This window comes from Bombus affinis, chromosome 18 (genome assembly GCF_024516045.1).
Source record: "Bombus affinis isolate iyBomAffi1 chromosome 18, iyBomAffi1.2, whole genome shotgun sequence".
Classification (NCBI taxonomy): Eukaryota; Metazoa; Arthropoda; class Insecta; order Hymenoptera; family Apidae; genus Bombus; species Bombus affinis.
This window is the reverse complement of record NC_066361.1, coordinates 1,234,684-1,255,873: the sequence shown is the minus strand read 5'-3', so window position 1 is coordinate 1,255,873 and position 21,190 is coordinate 1,234,684. Positions and strand designations below refer to the sequence as shown.

Here is a 21,190-nt window from a genome sequence, read left to right as displayed (position 1 = left end):
CAGGTGCTACCAAGGCGCCGGGGCCTCGGGAATGCCATCAAAAGGAGGGCCAGTTCAGGCGGACGAGTAGGTGGCGTTCCCTCGCCTTCCAAGCTCATCTGCGGTGGACCTAACGCTGAGCGAGGAGACGAAGACATCGTACGCCGAAATGCTTGCGACGGCTAGGCAGAACGTCCTGCTAGCCGAAGTCGGCACTAAACGAGTAACAATCAAGGAGGCGATGGCTCCATTCGAATGGCCTTCATTCTGGAAGTTTCCGGGGATAAAGAGAAAGACAAAGCACCTGCGCTTGCAGCAAGGCTGACGCAATCCTTGGACCCGGCCACGGTAAAAGCCGCGTCTCCAATAGAAACGGCAGAGCTGACGGTGACAGGGATTGAGATCTCGGTCGGCAAGGAGAAGCTACGGGACACCCTGGCTGGAGTCGGAAGATGTGGGTCAGCTGAAGTTCGAGTAGGAGACACCAGGACCTCCAGAGATGGCCTTGGTTCAGCCTGGGTAAGGTGTTCGACTTCAGCAGCGCGAAAACTAATCCGAGCGGGGAGAGTTGCTGTGGACTGGTCAATGACAAGGGTCGAAACTATCCTGAAGAGGTCCCTACAATGCTACAGATGCGTCGAGCTGAGACACGTGTGAGCGACCTGTGACTCTACGGTTGATTGGGGGCAGCAATACTACAGATGCGGAGACACCGGTTACCAGGTCAAGAGCTTCTTATTGTCTTATTGTATTATAGAAATTTCCTCCAGTTTGTTTTCACTTTCTAGGCCAATCTCCCATATCCTAATATTTTCTGACGTGTCCTCCTCTAATATAAGAATTATCGGTATCCGCGTCACTTTTTCCATATAAATGATCCCTCGCTACTTTTGTCGAGCGGCAATGTTCCTGGGACCAACCTTCCCCCATCGTTCCTCTCCCAGTTGCATGATAACCGTCGGTGCGATTCTGGGGAGGTACCACTCGCAACACCGACGGGGCTTGAGACTCCGAGACCCCTGCGCCGTAAATTTTTTAACCTTATTAGATTTATCCATTTTGTTAATATTAATTATAGTTTAGTCCATATTCAAAACTCTGATTTCACATAATTCATCATTCCATTTTCGTTTTCCGATAACCAGCCCACGTTGTCATAGTATCATTTTTACATTTCCATTTACCCAAGGTCCCCGTCAAAGTCGTCGTTGATATTTAAAGTCTGTAAATCTTGCCTGTGTCGATATGGCTTCCAAAGTCCACTCCTACATGAAGTTAACTGAACAACCGTTTATTCCTCAAAACCTTATATCCGTTCCGTCCTTCTATATCCATTTTATTCCATTTTTATTTATCTTACATAACCCGATGATAGCCTAATATTCAATTCCATGTGTTAGAACGCTTTTACGTGTGTTGTTCATTTTCATTCCTTACATATTCTACCTTCTATTGTTCTCCTAAGATGATATTATAATTTAAGTTATACAAATTCTTCTTCCAGTATCATGTAAATGTTGTTCGTTCCTCCATTTAAGTTGGACTAATTATACACCTCTTATCTTTATTCTCTATCCTATGTTACTGACTGTAATGGACATAATAACTATATGAAGGCATCCATAAATATCTTCAAATATCTCAAATAGACTTTTTGTTCAAATTTACTTAATAATATTACTTATTAATTCTAGTTTACTCATCAGTTAGTAACAGAAATCGCTTTACTATTTACTAATATAGCCATTTATTAATATTATTTATTGCTACTATAGCAATATATCAGGATTATCCTTTAAAACATTTAATCTACCCTATGAGCTCAAAGATGTAAATGAATAAAAGAAACATAATCAAGTCAAATAAATAAAATAAACTGGGTAACGGTATATATAACATAATATGTAAAATAAAATAACATTAATCATATATATAAACTAGTATGACGCTTGTAATCACTGGGAAAGATTGTCCTATGTATCACCCATTCTTCATATTATCCCAATGGAGTAATGTGAGTACCATTTACCGAAAACGGTGACATTTATTATTTATACGTAATCATTCTGATGTCACAGAGATATTCTCCAAGCTGTAAATGGTTTTCTTCATTATTACTTTCAGTAATCTTTCTTGAAGCTGTTACATCAATTAATGGACCATCATCCTGATTCGTTTAACCAATTTGCCTACAGCATCAACCATATATTTATGAGTATTATACCCTCGACCTGGTCATTTTAACTTTTATTTAGTTATTTAACCAGTTTCAAATCATATTCTTATATCCAAGTATATGTTAACTAATTTTAACTTTCCATCCTAAGAAAAACATATTATACCCTTCATTACTAAATATCGACCAATGGTGTTCTCATTAAATTAACCAACAACAACTCATTAAATTGTCAAAAATTGGCCATTGTGTTATATGATACGCCTCATGATGTGTTATAACTGGGTCGGATCTAGCAAAATATATTATTAAACCAATCTATTCAATAATATCTATCACTTATTTATTTTTCCTATAGTAAATACTTCAATTTTAGTTTCCACTTCACACGTTCTTACCATTACCTACCATTTATATTTATAACGCGTTAGCTGATGCTATTAACTTGAATATATATGTTTATTCGACCATTCGCGGAGAGACGCGATCGCGAGAAAGCACGTCAGCGGGAGTCGTAAATTCCCGTTACGATTAGATAATCGACGTACGAACTGATCGATCCACTGATTTCAGTTACGGTAATAGGGGTGGTTCAAATTGAGCTTACACTGAATTAGGAGGTATAAATTAATGTTTATTCCAACAACCTTGTAAGGAAGATAATTACACTAATGCGCATTTATAAGTTAAGTGAGTGGTTGATTTAAGAGTAGAAACCCGATAAAGACATCTTGACTATTCTATCGATGAAGAATAAGTGAGGTAAAAGTGACGATGCTGTATCGGAGGAAAGCCAGCGATGGGTGTGTCTGACGCAAGGGATTATCGGATTTGTTGATGACAATTTTGGTAAGAAAAATGAGGGCAGTAGATACTGCTTCTGAGTGGATAAGAGAAGGTTGGTGGACTAGGAAGGGTCTTAGCCGTCATCGACAGAAAGTTGTTAGTGTGAAGTATCATACGTGAGAAAAACTAACTTTCCCGCGTCTGTGCGTGATAAACAATAAGCTTTAGAAACGATTCAGTAAAGAGATGTTTGTTCGGACTGAAGGACTTTCGCTGGAAAATTCCTGAAATTTATGATAGGTTCTTAAGACTATTGAGGATACGCAGTGAAGATGTGCGGACATCTGGTTGCCATCTTGCCCGCGGTATATGGTCTGGTCTAGATAGAGTGTCGCCCGACGTAACATACGAAAACTAACCTATCTAGGTTAACTTCTTCGCTTAACATATTAAATGTTTCCCTTTCGAGTCATTAAATAGTACGCCTAAGTTAGTTATTACCTTGTATTCTTATTATTCTTACTCAATTTATTATCTTTTGTGTGCGTCCTCTATTTATTACATAATATTTCTTTCATTTGTTTGTTGGACTTTAGCTTCACTTCAGCTCTGCTTATTATACTCCATCCAGTATCTTGGCATCACCTGTTTATTTATTCTTCCAAATTCCTGCAAGGCAAATTATAAAATCTACTATATTCAACGTTAAATATTCATATAATTATTAATCAATATAATTCCATTACTCGACAGGTCAATATACATTTTTTAAACCAATTTGAAGATTATCGCAATACGATTGTATTTTCGAGCTATCGCGGGGAGACGCGGTCGTTAGAATACGCGTCAACGGGAGTCGTAAATTCCCGTTACGATTAGAATAATCGACACCACGAATAGTTCGATCCCCGTATTTCGGTTAGGATAATCGGCGTGGTTGATGCGGTATAACACTGGGAGTCACAGAGTTATAATAATGTATATTTCCAACACTTTATATAATCACAAAAAGTAGTAACGCCGTTGATTAAGATACAGATAACGAAGAGAAGGATTAGTCTTAGGTGAGAGAAGGAGAGCTTTAGAAGCTCTAGGCCCTTGAGAGTTATAGGAACTGTCGGAGTTCTGGATAATGTGAGAGCCTTAGGAGACTCTAGGCCGTGTAGGCACCTGGAGAGTTGTAGGAAACTCTGAGAGATATAGGACCGGTGAGAGTTATAGGGAATGCAGGAACTCTAGGCACCGTGAGAAATGATGAAGGAACTCTGAGAGATGCAGGAACGGTGACAGCTATACGGATTATAGGAACTCTAAGCACTGTGAGAGACGATCAAACTATAAAGTTTATTCTGATGTGAGTACGGAGGAAAGCTCGGTATGGGTGTGCCCTTTGAACGAAGAACGCGGATTCGTCGCTTACATTTTTAGTCAGGAAAGTGAGGGTAATGATCCGCGACGCCGATTGGTTATGACCAATGTTGGGAAGGAAGATAGGAGGAAGAAGCCTCCTACTAACTTGGGTCCTAGGCGACATTGTTGATGGGAAGACTCAGATTTTCCGTTAGGTAGATCTCCGCTTTTTTTCGTTTGGCCACTACCTGCTTTCTCCGCAATTCTTAAGAGCACGTAATAAACCCAAGGACCCTTCTAAAAACTCAGCTGAAAACACTTCTGGAATTAGAAAGTCTTTTCTGGTAAACAGATTGACTTAAACCATGTGTGCGAACAATGCAGTTAGGATTTCAACTTTATGGTGGGTCCATAGGCCTATGGAGGGTTCGAAGAACGGCGCATAGACCGTTGGCTGTCAAGCCGCGCGGATTGAGTGCAGATGTGTTGCGCGGCGTAACAACGATAGCAGCTAACCATCCACTACGCCTTTGTGATTATTCCGTAAGTTATGTCTTGTGCACATATCACTATGATGAACTATTTAATTACTCGAATGAATTCATATTCAATTTGCTCCAGCCATACCCATATCACTGTTATTACAATAATTCAATTAAAACATGTTACGTTTGGTTTTTAATCTCAATTAGTTCATTTAGTTACATCGAGTCATACACCATATACATATTTTCTATTGTTCAATTACAATGTCTATTGAACACTATGCTTATTGGATTTATAATCAGTATACAGTGTCACCTTCATAACGCATACCATTATAACTTGTTATTCTTACATTCGATGCCCATTACTATATCCATATTCTACTTATCGCTATCTTTATTAATATTTCCTACTAATATACCTTTAGCAGCTAGATATTTACTTTTATTTATCATATGTTAACAGAACGATTTAATTTTTGGTGCTGTATTAAAGTATCTGTGGTGTGTATACTACCACATTTTGTATTTTCCTCTTTTAATATATTACATTATATGTTTATATGTGGAATTGTTGGCTGCTGTTATTGACTATAATTTATGTTTAACATAACTCCAAGTTTTAAGTTGCATGTGGTACCTTACTATTATTTGCTTTATCTAATCCTCAAAACCCCTGTAACACCTTTTTAATATATCGTTACGTAGAGGTTTATACGTAGAGGATGGTTGGTACGTGAGGCATAATGACGAGATTGCTCGTTGTTGAAACCGTCGAATATATTTAAAACAATACATTAATATACAGCCTGTATACGTTGTGTCGTTAGTACAAAGTATAAATCGCAAAATAAAACCGCGGATAAATACTCGCTAAATGTTCGTCACGAAACTCGGTAGATACTCGTGATACTCCGAAATACTGCAGATACTCTTAGATACTGTCCTCTTTTCGGTTGCGTCAATTTATTTGTACTGGTCAAGGGAGAGTCGGAAAATTCAAATTCATCTTCATTCGACGGGTGCATGTAGCGACGACATTGTTTTGTCCGGAGTTTATTTGTCATTACTTTTCATGCGTCAAGCCTGTGTCAATGCCCCGAGGCAAAACAACAACATGAGTCGCTCTCGATTCGCGTCGTCCTTTAACTCCTGCGCAGCTATAGGTATTTGACCGCTCTATTTATGAGTCTCTCCATCGTCATAGTATTTACCGGATTATTACAAATATAGACAATAGCCATCTTGAAACCTTCATCTTGTTAAAGTAAGTTTTAATTCTTGTTTTAATATTACTACCAATGATACCTATTGCTCAACTAAATCTTTAATGTGAATAGACTACAGCAAATATTTTGATGATTTGTGCATCGCTACTCTTTTCTCTTTTAATTCCTTATATATTTCTACAATTTATTTATTCATTTACAAATCTCAATTTAATCATTCTATTAGTTTGAGCCCTATCTATTATTAATTTCTATTAATCCAATATCTATATAACTGTATAATATATATGTCGGGTTATCGTTAGGTTCAAGGGCGTGTAATGAATCTTCATTCAGACTAGTCATCACTGTTGTACAACAGAGGTTATATTTGCTGGTAAATATGGTTTTTACAGAGCTTGACAAATAACAGTGGTGATTAGACACCCGATATATTAATGATAACGGTAACTCTTTGTTAAACGTAGAATATATTTTGAAGCACAAAGTAACGTTTGCTATGACAGTCGGTATATACCGCACATAAAGACGATGAGAAAACTCTCCAAGATGATCGCAAGAATAAAAGACTGATGGAAACTTTCCTCTCCTTATGATCGATCCTCGATTGAGGTGTGGAGTAATCGCGTAGCTCTCCTTAAAAGATATAGTTGTAGTGGTACTCGACAGTAAACATTCCAACGGTTTCTGTCTCGTGGTTCGCCACACACAGACCCTATCCTTCGAATAAGATGAATAAATCTGAGGATAAATGATAAATCTTAGGATTTAATTAGCTAAGGTTCTTCAAACGGACAAATAGTCATTGTCCTATCAGTCCCTAAATTTATCACCTACTGCGGGAAGATACGGGAAATCTGCTTTTCTCACGAACGACGCTTCGCGCTAGTAACTTTCTCTCAAGGGCGGCTAGCATCCTTCTTCAACCACCAACATGGAAATTGACCAATCAACAGCAACATCCGTTTCACTTTCCGAACGAAGGTTTTCCTCGATGAATCCGATGATCTCGCATTCTTAGACACAAACCATCATGGTTTTCCTCTGCAGTATCATCTTCACAGAAAGTCAGTCGTCACACTTTTTTTCACCCTTCACGATCTAAGCTTACATTGCGAAACCAAATTATGTTCTATCAATTTATCTACTATTCTTTAGTTTGTTCATACAGGTAATAATATATAGGGTTGGCAACTAAGTGATTGCGGATTTTGTCATTACCACCTAATGAAAACACCCGCAATCACTTAGCTGCCAATTTAATAATTTAAAGAAATATGTAAGAGATTTGTGATTTGAATTTATAATTATAAAATGCTGTGTACAAGTTCTAATACAAAAATAATAATTGCAAATATTGCATTATGATACCGGTTAATGAAAAATGTGTTAATAAGTTCGGATAGTAAGGGATCGCATAAATATTTGACGACAATAAATGTTAGTCCTAACGCGAAAACGATATTACGATATTCCTTTCATAATAATCTTATCGCGTCTCTAGAATTCATAAATCATAAATGTACATATATATATGCATATGATTTGAATTACAGCCAGTTTGAATTATAGATGAGTGGAATAATCACAATTGTCTCAGTGTACTAAGATCTTCACGGTTGATGTGTCAACTTGGTCATTGTTGGTAGTTATCATCGACCACTCAGAAAGTTTACACGTAATACTCCAATAGCCGTGATCGTCTAATGGTTAGGACACTACGTTGTGGCCGTAGTAACCCAGGTTCGAATCCTGGTCACGGCAATGTGCCAATGTAACATTGTCACGGTGGAGGTTTATTTATATTTTGTTTATTTAATTTTCTCAAAAGTTTTCTTGGCTAAGTATTAATAAAAATAAAAATTTGCGATTGAATCAGGATTCTCTTTGTTACATCTCGTGAAAAGGTCCGCGCGACGTCCTTCATTGTCTGACCGTCAAGGTCCAAATACCGTTAGAGAAACCCTCAATAAGCCCAAGGACCCACCATAAAATTTAATCTCTAAAGTCATTGTTCGCACATACGGTTTAAGTCAATCTGTTTTTCCGGAAAGACTTTTTAATCCTGCAAGCATTTTCGGTTTATAGCTGGTACATAAAACAGACCTTAGGTCTATTGTACATTCTTACAAATTACGGAGAAAGCAGATAGTCACCTAATGGGAAAAACCAAATAATAGTCTAACGGAAAACGGTTTCTCCCATAAACAATGTCGCCCATGAACCACGTTGGTAGGAGGCTTCTTCCTCCTATCTTCAATGCCAACATTGGTCATAACTAATCGGCATCGCGGATCATTGCCAGCAGTTCCCTAACTAAAAATATGAGCAACGAATCCACGTTCTTCGTTCATAGGGCATATCCATACCGAGTTTTCCTCCGTAATCACATCAAAACGAACTTCAGAGTTCATCCGGCTTTCACAGGTCATACAGTTCCGACATTTCCTACGGTTCCTACTGTTCCGACTGTTCCGACTGCTCCTACTTCTTCTACTGTTTCTACGCCATCAGGACGGTCAACTCTACTGGTTCTCATAAGCAACGAACAGTCAAAGTCAAAGTCTAGTCATTCGGTTGAGTCTAAGTCTGGTCTGTTCAGTCGATACTTCTATTACAACAGAAGGGCTAACATCTATGACTCTCGTCTACGCCCTTTATATCATACGTAACGGTGTAACTCATTGGTATAACAAGTGTTGGAAATATACATTTTTATAACCCTGTTAATCGCAGTGTTATACTACAACAAGCACTTACATTATCCTAACCGAAAGAAGGGGATCGAACTATTCGTTGTGTCGATTATTACAGTCGTAACGGGAACTTACTGCGTCCCGTTGACGCAGTTCTCTGCAGGGAATCGTCCTGATATTCCGTCACGTCTGTCCGAGCTCCCAATGACTCAACCTTCTTGTCGTCAAAGTTTTTAAAATACATCTCCAGCATTATATCCTGCGTCGAATACCTAAAATACCCCCTATTACTAAGCATAACCAAGCCTTTAAATTCATGTAGCACGTAACTGTGATCCGAGACGCTATAGTCTCCAAGGACTACAAAGTCTTTATACTTCTTAAAGATTCTACCACTAGCGCTCGTAATTTTTACGAAACTCCTCCTAATACCCTAATAGGAACAAGGTCTATCCAGAACCAATAAAGACATCCTTTTCTTTCTGTCTGTCTTGGTGACACCCAATGCGTTAGATTTTGTATTGAAATCTCCTGAGATGATAACTTCCTTGCATCTCCTCACGGCTGCCCCAATAGATATGTCGAGTTTCTTCGCTTACTCGACAGAGATGTTCAGGCTGACGTTGGGCGAGCAGTAGCCACTCACGTGGTACGCTTCCCCTTTCTTGATCCCGACATATACCTCCTCTTCAGTCAACGTATCTTCGCTGGAGTAGAAGCATTAAATCTCGTTGCCCGGATGGACGGTATCCCCCTTCGTATCAATATACCAGAAGGGGAACTGTCGATTAGGTTCTGAGATGAATACAACGTCGACACGTCGCGTCCAGGCAAACTGCTGCATCAGGTCCTGCGCAGGCTTACTCTTGTTGAGCTTGATTTGCAGAACATTCAGGATGCCTGTCTTGTGACTATCCCTTTTTTAATCAGTCTCCTATACGTGGGGCAAGCTGTCGACCCTATAACGTATATAGACCGTACCTCGGACCCCTAATACACAACGTACACCTAGGAGCGTTATTGCAGTTTACCATCGAATGATCCATTGCGCTGCATTTACGACAACGTTCCTTGCCAGGGCAGATAGTGCACTTCTCAGACATATGCCCAATCTCATGACACCTATAGCATCTAACTACCTTACGGAGGACCCGCATTGTGGCTATAATGAGGCCCTTAACGATTTAACCTCGACTTCGCTGGCATCCTTGATCATCAGCCTTCTAACGATTCTCTGTTTAAGGTTCTCCGTACTTTCCAGTGGGTTGATGTCCCTAATCTCTACCAATACCTGGAGGGGGGAAACAAGGACCTTGTGCACTATTACCTCCTTTATCCTAAGGGCAATGTCACCTTTCCCTCTGGCCTTCGTTAGCAGGTGGCCTCCTTTCCTCGTTCCAACACCTCTCTCTCTCTCTCCCGTCTTCTTTCCATCCTACTCGTCTGGACAATCCATTTGTCATTAGAGTCGCATGTTTCTCTATCCTTGCGGTCATCTTCGCCTCTTTTCCACTCCTTTCAAACCCCCGCGTACGAGGTACGTCCTCTCTTCGCCCGCATCATTCCTTCAACATTCCCATCCTCGAGAGATGTCACGGTTTTTCTTTTATTTTCTGTTCAACAGGCACCTTCAGTCCCTGTACTTTTCGCAAACCTCGACCAGTGAAGGGGAAGTTTGCGTGGAAACATTAACTTCCACGGGCCTTCCCACCTACCCCACCCTACACCGAAATGGCCTGGGCGTTCCAAACCCCCCTGCGCGGCAATTCTTTCGTCTGTTATAAACTTATCCATATTTGTTTAAATAAAGAGCATAGTTTAGAAAAAATGTTAGTCGTAAGCTACAAGCAAAGCCAATCGTCAGAAGAAGAGCTATCAACCTATGTATAATAACAAACCTCACATACCCCAAAAATCATCAATTACTTTATAAGTAAACCGCAACTTTTGTAACTGTGTTGGCAGATGGAGCGTGGATACATAAAAGTCTCTAAGTTCGCATTTGTATGTCCCTCTATTGCATATACTTCCGTTAGAAGTAAGTAATTTCTAAAATTTTCGTTTACTTTTAATTTAATGTTAATTTTACTCTTACTCGGCTCGTCAGGTACATGTTCGCAAATCCATTACATTTAACAAATATAAATATTAAATTTATACGACATAAATCACCAAAAATTGGGAGCTTGCTTCTACCCGACTACGCCATGGTCAGCAGCCAAGGTGGTGACGTCTGGCCAAGAATAGGCGAACTATATTATCATGTACGTCACTCGGGATCATCGCGTGCGCAATAGATTCCATATCTCGCATGACAGATCTAATATCCTACGTAACGTGGCGCTGACTGCCAGGCATAGTACTTTTCGTTATTATTTTCGCAACTCGAATGTGATAAAGTACCAAAATCGCAAGGTGGTCGAGCAAGATGTGCAAGTGTAAACCATATCACGCTCGCGAGTATCGTCCATTGTCCTAACATCATGCGTGTTTTATCCAGAAAAACGTGCAGTCATATAATATGTACCTTAGCCTGCAACGTAATTCGAACTAACAACCTCGATTGAATTTACGTGTTAGTGCAAGTGCATTTTATGCTGTTTATCATTAATTAGCCATTATCTCCACTCGATTACCTCTATCCGTACTATACAACTCTCGTGTTGCAATATAGTGATCACCCACTTCCTATAATAATATCAATCAATCCCATTATTTAAATCTACAAATTTAAAGTCATCGCAGTATAATACCGATCCACTAGATTAACAAAACAAAATAATGCACCTGCCAAGCACGAACGCTCGCTACATTGTTATCATCTGTGCCATTCGTGCTTTATAGATCAAAAACTCATTCGTTAGTTATTTAATTATTAAATTCAAATGCGCAACTGAATTTCAGCCACAGTCTAATAAATATTGCTCGCAAGCGAGCTATCATTTCTTAAATCAAACATAAGAATTGTTTGTTTTATAAATTATGTTGTGTGTCTAAACACAGCCTACTCAAACATTGTATCGACCGCGTGACGTTGATTGTCAACAAGTCCTATAAACTAAGATCTTTCAAATTTCTTTTGTTTTTGATAAACACAACCACCCGCTTGCCGATGAGTCATGCTGTTGTGGTAGCACTCGACAAGCCAAATACCACCACTCGACACTAACTAGCGTCGGACGACGGCAGCGCAGTGGTTAACGTCTTAGGTTGCGAACGTTCGGAACCCGGGTTCGTATCCCGGCGACCGGAGTCCGATTTTACTCCCACGCACAAAAAAACGGAGGAAAAATCAGCAGTACCCCGGCAGCGACATCTACAGCCCCCAGTGACAATTACAGCGAACCAGGTCCAACTACTACAACTATAACTCACTCACGGCCACCTCAACACTGTTATATTTGGCTCGTTCTTATTTATTATGCAATTATTGCCATTTTTTACGACCGACCTCCTTTCTCCTAGTGACTCGACACTATGCTATATTTTATCAAGACGCATGATTGTACCGATAAAATACTTTCTATCAGTAATATATATAATCCAAAATTTAAACATCCTGTTTGAGGGCGACATATCCAGTGAATTAACGGCGCCTGGACAATTACATCTCCTTCAAATTAACGAGTAAATCTATAACATATGCAACAACATTATTATCCAATTTCAATCTAGTACCCAAAAACTGTTCAACATAAATTCACTATGCTGAAAATGCATCCCTTAACAAATGATATCGATATTTACGATATTTATTTGATATATTAATATTGTACTATTTGTTATACGTCCAGACTATCGACCTCGGCAGGACTATTATGATTCGCCATCATCATGGCCACAACGAGCACAATATTTGTTGATGTGGTCACCACTTCTGCGAAAACTCTACATCTGGTCTTTTTAATTTTCTCAAGCGCTGAAGCCATCGACAGCATATAGAAAATGACTAGCATGAAGGCAGACCATAAACAATAGACAGGCGACATTGGCTTCGGGGTTTTTCAGTTATAAGGTAACACTGCTAGCCTGCGGATCTGGACCAGCACAAATTGTGTTCCTACTTATTATTACACTTCTCTATTAAATTAAATATATATGTCGAATTGTCGTTTGGATTTCGAGCGCGAGACGATTCTTCGTTAGCATTTGCCATCATGATGTTCAATAAAGGTTGTATTTACATAAAATTATATTTCTTTACAAAGTTTGATAAACAATTAGTTTAACGGTTAACTAAGATAACAAACAATAAGTAAACAAATGCTTTTAATAATATTCTTGGGTTCTGTAACGAATCCACGGTCAACGGGAAACTTTCTGTACGTTTTAATATTTTTTGATAGCTCACTGACACGTTCACTCAGGCACAGGGTTTCTCTAAGACTGACTCCAAGACGATGACAGTAAACTCTCCAAGGAGATTGCAAAATAAAAGACAGATACAGTTACATATATCAAATACATATCGATCGGGAATATCAACAAATTCCCAAGCGCCGTAACTAGGCAGTTCCACATAAACTAGCATTGCTCCTGATCAAGACTTGATTGTTTATACAGCGTATCCCTTAACACTGGAACCTCCTTTGTAAATCATTTCGTTCATCCCGTGACCGTGGCTACGTTCGGCGACCAGTTATGTCACCCCGAGCCCAAGTATTGAGAAATCTTCCAAAAGAAAGGCTCGATGTCTCTACATCTCCGACACGGCCATCCTGACAATCACCCGTCCTCGGGTGCATCTAAAATATTCGGTATTCTTAACATTAGACTCAATTTATCATCTTTTACAATTTAACAAAACATTGTAATAAGCCAAGGGTCCACCACAACAACAAAGATTCTTACTAAATATTTGTTAACAAACATAAACAACAATCTGTCATATTACAATGTCTTTCTCCAAAACTGTTATTTAGTTGCATCCTCTAATCCTCCAGTCATAAGACTTCTCAATCTCTCACCAGAATACATCACAGTACTACTCTTATACATGAATATACCAAATTATATCACAACACCACACTGGGCGTGTGTGAAACACCAAATTACTTCACAACACCACATTGGGCGTGTGTGAAACACCAAATTACTTCACAACACCATATTGGGCGTGTGTGAAACACCAAATTACTTCACAACACCACATTGGGCGTGTGTGAAACACCAAATTACTTCACAACACCACATTGGGCGTGTGTGAAACACCAAATTACTTCACAACACCACATTGGGCGTGTGTGAAACACCAAATTACTTCACAACACCACATTGGGCGTGTGTGAAACACCAAATTACTTCACAACACCACATTGGGCGTGTGTGAAACACCAAATTACTTCACAACACCACATTGGGCGTGTGTGATATGTTATGATCAAAACATTCCTTCTCAATCACTGTACCTCAATCGTCACTGTCGTTGCCGATATCATCACTACACACATCCAACTCAGCAGGAATGCAACCATCTGGCATTTTCCTTAACTTATCATGACTGTACTTATACGACCGTTTTCCATCCATCGTTTTTAAAATATATCTATCTCCTTCCAAAATCTCTGCTATTATAAATGGACCCCTGTACTTAGGATCTAATTTTGTTTGATTTCTTTCTTCATTTTTACGTAATACAAAGTCTCCAAGATTAAATTTAACTATATTAGCCTTAGTTCTATCAAATCTTTCCTTATCATATCTAGCGTTTGACTCTATGTTTTGTATAGCCTGCTGTCTTACATTGGAGATATCTACTTCCTTTTCTACAAAGTCATCGGGAAGCAATAAACCATAAGGTCTTGCTGTTTTCCCAATTAGTAATTCCAAAGGACTTGATTTAGTCACACGATTGGTGGTGCAATTTAAAGCCAATTGTATTTCACCAATCGCCTCTTGCCAAGATCGACCAGTCGTTTCCACAGTTGTAAACATGTTTTTCAAGGTTCCCATGACATGCTCCACCTGACCATTGGCCCTACTAACACCGGTAGCTATTAAGTGAAGTTTAATATGTTTACTTTGACAAAAATCCTGAAATTCTTTACCAGTAAAACATCTACCCTGATCCGCTATAACTCGGCAAGGACTGCCGAATAAAAATATTGCTGACTTAAGCGCCTTTACTGTATTAGAAGAATCTATTTTACGAGTATGATATAAATACACAAATTTTGTACAAGCATCAACCAAAACAATAACGTATTCTTTTAAATCACTTTTACCACTCAACTTACCCGTTATGTCCATGTGCATTGTATGCCAAGGTATGCTGGTCTTAGGTAAAGGATGTAGTTTGGCCTGTGGTTTACCCAAACTTGCCTTAGAAACCCGACAAGCATGACAGTTCTCTACGAATTTACGAACATATTTCGCCATTCCTTCGAACCAGTAATACTCATACAGCTTTTCAAGCGTTTTATCCCAACCTAAGTGCATAATTGATTGATGCACATGGTTGATAACGGACCATCTAAAACCTCTAGGAACTATAGGTAAACATAGAGTCTTGCCTTTCCTTTGTATCTTACGATAAAGAGTACCAGACCGTAATTCATATGTACTCGCAATGTCTTCTGTGAGTTCGTCATTTTGCAACTTTGTTACAATCTCCAAAATTTTAGGATCACGACGTTGCTCCACTAACAACCATCCTTCAGAAATTTCAGTCAAATTAATCTCTTTTTCTTTAATTTTGTTATTTTTAATACGTTCTATTTCTATGGGGTTCCGTGAAAAGAAATCTACGTGAGTCATACGTTTACCTTCTCGATATACAATGTCATAATTGAAGGTTTGTAGATAAGCCCACCACCTGTGTACTCTATCATTTAAATTCACCTTTTTACTTGATGCTTTTAAAGAATTGCAATCAGTTACAACAAGAAATTCTCGTCCGTGTAAATAGTGACGGAAATGCTTAACAGCATTCACTACCGCCAACGTCTCTAATTCATATGAATGGTACCTAGATTCCGCAGGGCTAGTTCTTTTGCTAAAATATTCTACTACTCTGTTCTTACCTTCTACCTTTTGCATAAGAATAGCCCCATATCCATCCATACTTGCATCAGTATGTAACTCTATTGGATATTTTGGATCAAATATAATCAACACTGGCGCATCAGTCAATATAGAAATTACTTTTTGTCTTATGCTTTCGTGCCTATCTGTCCAATTTATGTTCTTATTACAGGAAGTGAGTGCATATAAAGGCTTCATTATTTGTGAAAATTTTGGAATAAATTTTCGGAAGTAAGAAGCCAGTCCAATAAACTGTCTAAGCTGTGTGACTGTCGTTGGAGGGGGTAAAGAACTCAAAGCTTGTATCTTTCCCGGGTTGGGGCGTACCTCCCCGTTATGAATTACATATCCTAAATAGAGTACTGTTGTTTTTAGGAAAGAGCATTTTGCGAAGTTAAAAGAAAAACCAGCTTCCACAAGAGTTTTCAACACGATATCCAATCTTTTTAAAGCTTGATCTATCGTATCAGCAATAATCAAAACATTGTCCAAATATACAATAACATACGAATAAGCAAGTTCACCTAAAGCTTTGAAAATGGCTCTTTGGAAAACAGATGGAGCATTTTTCAACCCAAACGGCATTGTCACATACTCGTATTGTCCATCTGGGGTAACAAACGCTGTAAACTCTGCCGAATTAGGATGAATAGGGATTTGGTGGAAACCACTAGCCATATCCAGACTTATAAAGTATTTAGCCTGTCTCAACCTCGCAATCTGATCAGCAATAAGTGGTAAAGGATACCGATCCGCAACCGTATTTTTATTTAACTCCCGGTAGTCTACACATAATCTATCTGAGCCATCTTTCTTTTTAACAAGTAATATAGGGCTGGCAAAAGGAGAATTACTGGGCCGAATAATTTCTGCTTCCATTAATTTGTTTATTCTTTCACGAACAAGCCTACGCTCTTCCTCACTAAGTCTATAAGGACTTCTTTGTACTGTGACATTAGGATCAATCAATCGTATCTCCATTTGGCCCGTATTCACACGAACACGTGGAAAACCCGAAATAAATGAATCTTTAAATTTTTCAAGAACAGAAATTAATCGGCTTTTATCTTCTCCTATAACTTCAGTATCAACATCATTAATATTAATCTCATTTTTAGTGTCTTTATTACACACATTAATTACTTTTGTTCTACTAATAGCAAGACTATCTTGAGTGATTTTTATATCAAAACCCCGGCTCAAAATTTCACGACCAATCATTATGTCATATTTTAAATATTTATCAGCAAGGACATGGAAAACTATCTCCAACGTAAATTCGTTAATACATACAACAGACAAAATTTGTAAAGTACTCTTAATGGTAGTATTTCCTATTCCTCGCATGACTACTACATTCGTCTCTCTTTTACCGGAAAATTTCAAAGCTACTTGTTGAGGTTATTCAGTATATAAAGAGAGAAAAACGCGTGGATAAAGTGTAAGATACAAAGTATATATTTGACTTAATAATGAAATACAGGAATACAATTTGAGCTGGTCCAGATCCGCACGCTAGCAGTGTTACTTTATGACTGAAAACCCCGAAGCCAACGTCGCCTGTCTACAGTTTATGGTCTGCCTCCCTGCTATTCTTTTGTCTATGTGCTGTCGATGGCTTCAGCGCTTGAGAAAGCTAAAAAGACCAGATGTGGAGTTTTCCTAGAAGTGGTGACCACTTCAACACCCTCCCTAAAACTCTACATCCCAACAAACAATTATATCTGTATATTTTCTAACTCTCGTCGTAAATATCTGAACCTTGATTTTGTCAATGTCTTCACAAATACATTTGCCAGCTGTCTTTCTCTTTTCCATTCAAATTAATTTATTACTAAAAAACTACGAGAAGACTAAACAGATCATGTAGAGTTTTTTTTTTTTTTTATATATTAGAAGTGATAGTCACTTCGACACCCTCCCTAAAAACTCTACATCTCTATAAGCAATTACCTCTTAACATCCTTTTTATTTTTCAAACCTAGCTTTTGTCTTAAATATTCAAATCTTGGTTTTTCCACAAGAATCCACGTCTTATTTTCATAGTGCGATTTCATTTCATCATTCATAGCCTTTTCCCATAACTCTCTCTTTTCGGATCTCATCGCTTCGTTAAAATCCACTGGTAATTTTTCCGCTACGTACGTTACTGGGTTACCATAAAAATCGGTTCGCTTGATCTTATCTCTATCTCTCAATTGTCTCACATTCTCGCTAGTTATAAAAGGTTGTTTTTCAGTTTCACTCTCTGCACTTTCATGCGTACATACTCTATCGCTCTGTGCACGCACATCTTCGCGCTCGACAATTTTCGGTAAACTTAAATTAACGAATTTTTCAGTTTCTAATTCGGGCTTAAATATTACGTCACGGCTTAATATTACATTTCTTACGGTCGGCACGTACACTCGATACCCTCGTCCGTCATCTAGATAGCCTACCAAATATCCTTTGTTAGCCTTTCTGTCCAATTTCCTTCTCTTTTCCGCAGGTATGTGTGCAAAGCATTCAGTACCGAAAACTCTAAACTTTTCTACATCTGGCGATTTCCCGTACCACAGTTCATATGGTGTTTTCTTGTCTTGTCTTGTCGGCCCGGTCTTATTTATGACATGCACTGCGGTGTTCATGGCTTCGGCCCATAAAAACAGCGGTAGATTAGATTTCGAATATAACATCGACCTTCCTGCTTCTACTATTGTTCTATTTTCTCTTTCTGCGACGCCATTCTGTTCAGGAGTGTATGGGACGTTAATCGTATGCTTAATTCCCTGACTTCTTAAAAATTCTTTAACTTCTTTATTTTTGAATTCTTTCCCTCCATCGCTATGAATTTCTTTAATCTTATCGTTGAATTGATTTTCGACTTCTAGGCAAAAAGTTTTTAACTTTTCGATTACTTCTGACTTATGTCGTAAGAAGTAAATCTTTGTGAATTTGGAAAAATCATCTTTAAACGCAAGAAAATACAATTTTTTGCCTAATGACTCGACTTCCATGGGTCCACATACATCCGTATAAATAATTTCGCGAGGTTTAGTCGCACGCTTGGTTTTCTGGTGGAAACTCGATCTATGGTGTTTCCCGTACGCGCAACCTTCACAGAAAAAGTTACTATCCTCTACAGCTTTTATATTCGAATTCTTTAAAAATTCCTTAACGTGTCTGATGTTTTGATGACATAGCCGTTCGTGCCATAACTGCAGTGTGTCCGCGTTTGACTCCGCTCTATTGCTAAGATTACAAACTGACGGTATGATAACTCGCATGTCGACCTTATATAAATTTCCAATAACAGAACCCCTTGCTATTATTTTCTGATTTTGTAGAAACATGCAGTTTTTCCCTTCCCTTAGAATACAGAAATCTATACCTCTTCTTACAACAGATCTAATGGAAAATAGATTTCTTTTCATACCTGGTACATACAAGACATCGTTCATTGTACATGCTACCCATTTGCCGTCCACAAAAGTCTCTACCTTGATTTTTCCTTTGCCGTACGCATCCATGAACGTACCATCGCCGATTTCTATCTTTACCGTGTTATCGAATTTTTCGAAGACGCTGAACCACTCTTGTCGTCCTGTCATGTGATCCGTAGCTCCTGAGTCGATTATCCAAGCATCATGGTTTGCCACTTGTATCGTTGAGGTGCTTCCTAATAGACCAATTCCGCTGTGATCTCGATTTTCATTTCTGGGTTCCTGGTTGTCTCTGCTGTTGTTTCCTTTCTTATTTTTGAAGCAATTTTTGCTGGTGTGGCCTTTCCTTTTGCATGTAAAGCATCTAAAACAATCTTTCTTTAGATGGCCAACTTTTCCACAGTTGAAACAGCTTGGTCCTTGTTTCTCGTATTCACGTTTGCTTGACTGCTTCTGCTGTTCCCTTTTATAATTGTTACCTTTTGTTACCAGCGCCACCGATGTTTCCTGGTCGTCTTTCTTCCATCTGATTTCTTCCGCCATCAGCCTGGTACTAAGCCTGTCTAAGGTCTTCTTTTCTTCTTCCACCGAATCCCACGCACTGTGAAAATGGTCAAATTTGTTCGGTAACACCGATAAAATGCGTGTTATCAGCATTTTCTCGCCAATTTCACTCCCAAGAGTTTTCATCTTCGCCGCTATCAATTCCAACTTTGATAAGTTTTAAGATACATTTTCAGATTCTTCCCATTTAAAATTGAAGAACTGCATCTGGACCATACTTAGATTCTCATCCGACTTCATGTCATATACTGTATTCAACTTTTTCCACATTTCATGTGCTGTTGTGCAACATAAAAGAAGATCCAACGGTTTCTTTCCTACTGAGGTCACAATTAATTTTCTCGCTAGCCGATCTGCCTTCAAAAATCTTTTACGGGCGATTTCTTTCTCCGCACTGTTACCTGGATGACACAGATTCCCTTCACACACGTCGATCAGGTCGTCATCTTCCTCCAAAAGTGTACGCATGACAAAACGCCACTGGAGCCAGTTTTCTTCGCCACGTAACATCTCGATTTTCGCACTTGCAGATTCCATTTTGGCACTATCACTTACTTTACTAAGCACAATACTTTGACAATTTATTCACTTCGCGTTGCTATCTTACACTTTACAGCCCTGGGCCCATAACCTGTTGAGGTTATTCAGTATATAAAGAGAGAAAAACGCGTGGATAAAGTGTAAGATACAAAGTATATATTTGACTTAATAATGAAATACAGGAATACAATTTGAGCTGGTCCAGATCCGCACGCTAGCAGTGTTACTTTATGACTGAAAACCCCGAAGCCAACGTCGCCTGTCTACAGTTTATGGTCTGCCTCCCTGCTATTCTTTTGTCTATGTGCTGTCGATGGCTTCAGCGCTTGAGAAAGCTAAAAAGACCAGATGTGGAGTTTTCCTAGAAGTGGTGACCACTTCAACACTACTGATTCTTTAATCAGCGAACACTCTGCTCCAGAATCAAAATAAAATGGAAACGACTCACCCAGATGAGTTAAACTACCCATTGAAGTTTCCGTAACACAGAAGTCGACCCGACGCTCATTATTATAATCATTGCTTCCCTTTGGTGTATTATTGTTATTTTTCCCCTTCCGCGGACAATAAGGCGCAATATGTCCCTCCTCGCGACACCTAAAGCATGTCACTTTTGATGACGTAGCTTTCCTCCGAGCTAGCCTTTCCTCCGAGTTCTGTATGTTCTTCTGCTTTCCAAATTTTATTCTTCTCTGACAATCCTCTACTTTATGACCGTAATTACCACAGTAATGACATTTGTTTCGGTAAAAATCAGAAATCTTATATCGTTTTGCTTCAGGAGCCGCAGAAGAGTTATCCGACGAAGACACTGATCTCTTCTTCGCAAAGGAGAATGCTCTCATTTCACTTAGAAATTGATCCTCTGTCTTGATATCAGTCGTAAGTGCTATTCGCTCAATTCGTTGATCTTGCGAAGCCAATTGAAAAAGGACAG

At 38.8% G+C, this 21,190-nt stretch overlaps 2 long non-coding RNA genes and 1 other non-coding gene across 3 annotated transcripts in view; 1 reads left to right on the top strand and 2 right to left on the bottom strand.

Moving 5' to 3' along the window:
• Window positions 1–21,190, bottom strand: part of LOC126926697 (uncharacterized) — a 154,975-nt gene that overhangs the window by 64,463 nt on the left and 69,322 nt on the right. The window lies entirely within an intron of this gene.
• On the top strand, window positions 7,698–7,769 carry Trnah-gug (transfer RNA histidin (anticodon GUG)). The gene has a single exon. It is a non-coding gene; the product is annotated as a tRNA-His (tRNA).
• LOC126926726 (uncharacterized) lies at window positions 12,795–13,041 on the bottom strand. The gene is made up of 2 exons (XR_007714819.1): window positions 12,952–13,041; window positions 12,795–12,838 (listed from the first exon to the last, which is right to left on the bottom strand). It is a non-coding gene; the product is annotated as an uncharacterized LOC126926726 (long non-coding RNA).